A 6,198-nucleotide genomic window follows, 5' to 3' on the forward strand; every position below is an offset into this window, starting at 1 on the left:
TGCACCTCTCGCTGGCCCGCTCACTTTCATTCGAGGAGATAGAAGGACAACAGTGGATGTGTTTTGAATGGATGAAAAAAATTGTGAAATGAATGGACGGAATTCAGCAATAGGCTTGAGAAAAATTCTTGGTCTACGGATAGACGAGTGAATTTCTCATGATCTAGATTTTTTAAAAAAAGAACCCAACGAAATTTGTTTTGAAAAGTACATTTGGAAACATAATAAACTTAAACTAAACACTTACTAAGACAAAACAAGTTAAACACCCATCTATGATGGGCACGCGGGATTAGAGGTGTAAACGGATATGATAATTTTCGCGCTGAAATTGGTTCCATATCTGTTTTAGGGTGTCCATATCTAATTTTAAAGAATCCAACGGATAAGCATATCCGATTCTGAAATGATGTCCGGATACGGTAGAGTATATGGTATAGCAAATAGCATGCAAATATGGATTATCCAAAATTTAATTGAGATAATTTAAAGGTTTTAAATCGGCTAATCAGATTTTGGGTCAAAAGGCAAGGCCAATCTCACAAGATTAGTATGTTTAGCTCTAAGTTCTATTGATGCTTGCGCTTTATGTCTTTTTTTGCTTAACTACACAAGATTAAAAGTTTAAATCTCTCTTAAAATTTCCATGAACTATATATATCTACTGATGAGAGCATATATCCGACTATTTTTGTTTCTGGCCCAAGTCCGTCCTATTTCCGATTGAAATCCGCAGTTCGGTATATCCATATTCAAATCCGAAACAGGTCAATATCCGCTTCGATCTGAATCCAAAAAATTATAGTAAAGGATATGGTATAAACGAAATCCGATCCGATCCGATTTGTTTTGCCGTCTGCCCGGAAGAAGAGCTTGTGGAGAACTCAAAAAGTTGGTCCCATGATCCCAATCTTACCTTGGCTCGCAAACCCCAAGTTTAAAACTTCATTCTCAATTTTACAAGAATACTTTTTAATGAAAGCCTTTCATTTGCGCAGCGAAGACGGATGGAAACACAAATTGATGTCCAATCGAACTATGAGCTAGAGGTCTTTTGACGCTGTTAGGTGGGATCTATTCGCAATTGCAGATCAGTAGTTTTCTTAGAGCATCACTAGTAGAGCCTCTAAACCCTCAAATTTTCAAAGCAGTTTAAGGGTTGAGAATGGATATTTTTTGACAATTTTGAGGGGTGAAAAACAAGGACAAAGATTAGAACCCTCAAACCCTCAAACTTTTAGGGATTCTAGGGTTCTAGTCTTTGCCGCAACCCTTAAACCCTCAAACAGTTATTTGACATATCACAATTATCACTAGAAAAACACATTCAACCATGAAACAAACTAGGACATGAAAGATCATTGATGCATGATTTAATAGTTTACATCACAAAATCATCATCTTCCCCCTCTCATCGGCACCATCACCAAAATGTTGCACCTTGGCGCCATCTCCTAGACCACTTCCACGTGCATCAAGCACCTCCATAGGCATCGGTGGTGGAGTCCTCCACACCGCCATCACCACCACCACTCATCGGAGTGTCACCCTGAAGAGTAGATGACGCAACACGGAATATCCTCTTTCTCTCCGCGATGTCTTCTTTCTACTCCTTCCACCATACCAATTGCTCTTCATCCATGTCCTTCTTCGATATCATCATGTGCTCCTTCTCTTCCACCATGCGTTCTTTCCATGCCTTTGCTTCTTTGACCTTCATCATCCTCTCCTCCAAGTCGGCCTTGCACGCTCTTTCTTCGGCCTTGCGCTTCGCTTCTTCACGCCTTGCTTCAACTTGTGCAAGCTTCACCTCTTTCTTCTTCTCGGTGATAAGAAGCTTTGTCTCCAATGTCTTCATTGTCAATGTCTCCCTTGACTTCATCATGTGCTCCATCTTCTCCCTCATGCTTGACGCCTCTCCTTTCATCTTCATCCTTAACTTTGCCTTCTTGGTTCCCTCGGGCTTGCACGCGTTCCTTTCCTCCTCATCACTATCATCCATCCTAAGCATTGACGCCTTCTTGGGTGCGGTCTCTTGATCCCTCAAATTCCACTTGTCAAAATCTTTGAGATGTTCCCAAGCATGCTTAAATGCGAATGGTTTGCCCTTGGAAGCGGGCATCTCCATGTACCTCTTGGCGGCAATGCCCTCCTACAATAACACACACAGTATAAACACTCATAACAAGAACACACATATGCATAGAACATCAAAATAACACACATATGCACTCACATAGTCACTCTCCACGCTTCCACTAGGCGATGCATCAATCACTTGTGCCATTGCCGCACGCCAACGAGCACATTGGCACTTCATCAACTCCCACCGACCTTGAAGCGACCGGTATAAACGAGAGATGTACGCACCGGTCTCCGGCTTCATCTTGCAATAGGCGTCCTCTATGCGTTGCCAATATCGTTTTACCGGTTTGATCGGTACCGGTGCTTGCATCCATCCCCACAGCAGCCCAAGCATGAACCAAGAGAATGTCTTCGGCCACGCTATAGTTTGTCGCGCGCACGGCGGTGGAGCGGGCAGCGGTGGTTGCATCTATCTCGGTCACCTCGCCCTCATCTTCCTCTTCCTCATCATCCTCCTCCTCTTCCTCCAATTCATCACTAAACCCAAAGGGCTCGAGAGTAGGAGCCCCGAGGTCCACCTCCGCGTCTTGGAGAAGACCCATGAACGATTGTCAAGGGTACTCCTCGGTAATGCCCACCTTTTGGGGCTTAGGGTTGACGGAATCCTGCAGGCTGACACGAGACATCGGATACCAAACAAACGGGGAGAGAGATTTTACCCAGGTTCGGGGCCCTCGATGAGGTAAAACCCTTACTTCCTGCTTGTCTGATCTTGATTGTTGAGAATATCGGGTTACAATGGGGTAGCCGAAGGCTTCGACTATGAACTCGTCGAGAGGCTAAGATTTTGTATGACCTAGCTTTAGACATACGGTGGTTATGGCTAAGTTGATTGTGTGTCCCTCGGCAGACCCTCTCCTGACCCTTATATTGTGAGCCAGGTCTCCAGAGGTCTGTCCGGGTACAATTAGGTTATAAAGAGTTCAATGTCTAAACTTTCCTTGTTCTCCGTCTTCTTGCCTTGTTCGCCAAGTATATTTCTTCGTAACCGACCTGGCAACCCACCTTGGCCAATGGATGATCTTCGTGGGCCCCTGGTTGGGCTGTAAGAGGTAGCACAATACAAGTTACCCGAAGGGTAATTAATGCCCACATCAACAATGGTACCGGTGTAGGCATTACTTCGAGCACCTCGTGCACGACGGTTGGAGGAGCCGCGATTGTGGGCGCCGGCGCGGCCTTCTTCCGCGCGGTGGTCTTCTTGACGGCGGGCTTGGCACCCGCAGGCTTCTTCGGCCCAAGCGTCGCCGTCTTCCGGCGGCCCTTGGTGTTGGGCGGCGGGGCGACGGGCAGGGCCGGGGCGACAGGCGGGGCCACGGGCGGGGCCGGGCGGTGGCAGGCTGCGGGCCGGACGATGTGCTACCCGGCACGCCGCCGTTTCACGCCGACGTGGGTGGCGGCAACCACCGTGGCCACCTGCACCAGACCGGACGGGCGGGTGCTCCACCGCGGTCGGTGGGGCCGCGAGGGAGGCGGCGGGGACGGCGAGGGAGGCGGCAGGGCCGACGATGGAGGAGGTGGGCGGCGGGACGGAGGTCGCGGCCAGCTCCATGGCGCGGGGCCATCGGCGGCGGGCGGGGCTGAAAATTCCCTCCCGCGCACGCGTGGAGGAATAGAAGTTGAAGGGGTTGGGCCTCTCCAACCCTCACATGTACATGTTGGGAGGAGGAGTAGGGGTTCGGCCCTTAAAAAATTTTGAGGGTTCGATTCTGTCTGTCCGCTGGCTTCTTGTTCCAGGAGTGTCAGCTGGAGACGGACATGGAGGCGGCCGGATCTTCCACGCAAGCTTCACAGGAGAATTCAGGGAAGAAGAAGATAAGGGGAACGAAACGGTGGGAGAAAGGAGGGAAGAGCACGTGACATTGACGGCGAGGTAGATGCCGAGTCAATAAAATTAGGGGGAGTGAGGTGAGGTGACGCCTCTCTCCGCTCCGCTAACAAACTCCCACCTGCCCACCGCTTCGCCATCTCGGTCGTCGCGATGTCAACCCCCGGCGGGAGGGAAGTGGGGAGGGAGGAGGAGGCTCACGTGCTGGGTGGCGCCGCACCGGCGTCTGCGTCAGGCATTGCGTCGAACGCTTTGCGGGCGTGGCGTGTTCAGCGTAAGGGAAATTGCGAGGAAATGGTGGTCAAGTCAATTGGTTGCGCTAGTGGGAACAAGACCACCAGAGTGGGGCCAGAAGTTGATGTCCCCTCGGCTGCGCCAGCTGCTAGCATACCTGGCCATGTCTCGGGCCGGGCCGAGGAAAGCTCGACGCTCAAAATTTAGGCCCAAGCCCGCCCAGCCGACCAATTACCCACAAAATCTGCCGAGCCGTAGTGTTAATTTTCATTTTCGGGCTACCCAGGCCCGGCCTGGCCCGGGTATCGGGCCAACATTTCTAGGCCCAGGCCCGAGTTTTTCGGGCCGGCCTGCCCATGGCCAGGTATGGCTGCTAGCGGTAACCTGTGATTGCGGCTATTCACTCCTCTCTTCTGCCACCCTACCATATCTTGTAATATCTTGCCTTTTTTTTGCGAAATTTCATCAATCTATTAATAATTACCAAAAGTAATACAAATAGCCCAACAAGTAATAAAAATTACAAATAGGTACTCGGACCAGCTAGAGACGACTACACACTAGCGTGAGCCGAAGGCGCGCCGCCGTCTTCACCTCTCCATTGCCGGAGCCGGGCAAAACTTGTCGTAGTAGAGCATGTTGTAGTAGATAGACGGAAAGTCGTCGTGCTAAGCCCCCAAAGGACCAGCGCACCAGAACAGCAACCATCGCCAATGATGACAACCATAGATCGAAAGAGACTGACATCAAACCACACCAACAAATACGAAAATCGACCGGGTCCCAGGAGATCCGCCGGGAACAGAAATCCACGCGTCCTCCGCTAGCGCTAGGCGCACCACCGGAGCAAGGATAGGGCGGGAGGAACTTATTCTGATTTCAGGATGTAGCCGCCGCCTCAACATCCTAAAAAAGACATTGAAAAACAAACTAAATTAAGAACAGAAACTCCCCGCTGGCGAGGGGCCGTGGTCCGCCACACCTCCAAGACCCAAAGGCCACCGAAAGTGGAACGAACCGGCGGCGTCGCTGGCGAGAAGTATGAAACCCTAGATGGGTTGTGGCCGCCGCCTTTGTATCTCTTCTCTTGGCTCACGTACCGGTTCGTTCTCTTGGGTTTCTGACTTTTTTTTGGAGGAGCAATATCTTGCCTTATTTGATGGGTGTGAATATTTAGTCGACTGCGTTCTCAGTCAGATGATGTCAGCAAATCTCAGTTGCAACTCATGACTCGCACGAATCATAATGCAAATCAAATGATGTACAACTTGACTGGGCCCGAAGTTAGTTACCAGCTAGCAAATCCCATTTGATACCATAATAACACTCTTCAATTATATCAAAAAATTCGAAAACAAATTTGTGGGTGTTCACGGAATGTATGTTTACATTTCCTATAACTTGCATAACCAAATTCAAACTACTCTTAGAGAAACCAAAAAAAAAGAAATATAACATGAATAGTGTCACATAAAAACAAAGCAAACATATGCTATGAGATAGCTTAAGTTGGGGCCGAATGTACGCCGATGGACCCAGAGGAGGGAAGGTAAGCTAAAGAGCGCACACGAGACTCAATAATTGAATGGATCGTAGCGAACAAGAGTGGGGGGGTGAATGGCGCTACGGCAAGTTTTAACCTTTTTCAATTTTAGCGCAACGGAAGGTAAAGGTGATAACTTTTGCAATAGCGGTGTTCCTACAATGATGCTAGGACATGTGCAACAAGTAAAGGAATCAACAAGATAGTAAGAGTAAGGAGCGAGACAACCGGAGGGCGCGGAGGCGAGGTTTGTTTACCGCAGTTCCTTCCACAACAGGAAGTACGTCTGCGTTGAGGAGGTGCTAGTCTCACACAAGAGACTAGACAGCCACACCACGAAGGAAGGCCTCACCTTCTTCCTCGAGAGAGCTCCACGGAGGTGCTCTCCCTCTTCCACTAAGGCACCAGTCGAGGCGGTGATTCCTTCACAAGGTTGGGGCAAGCTCCA

Source organism: Lolium perenne, chromosome 4, assembly GCF_019359855.2.
Source record: "Lolium perenne isolate Kyuss_39 chromosome 4, Kyuss_2.0, whole genome shotgun sequence".
NCBI lineage: Eukaryota > Viridiplantae > Streptophyta > Magnoliopsida > Poales > Poaceae > Lolium > Lolium perenne.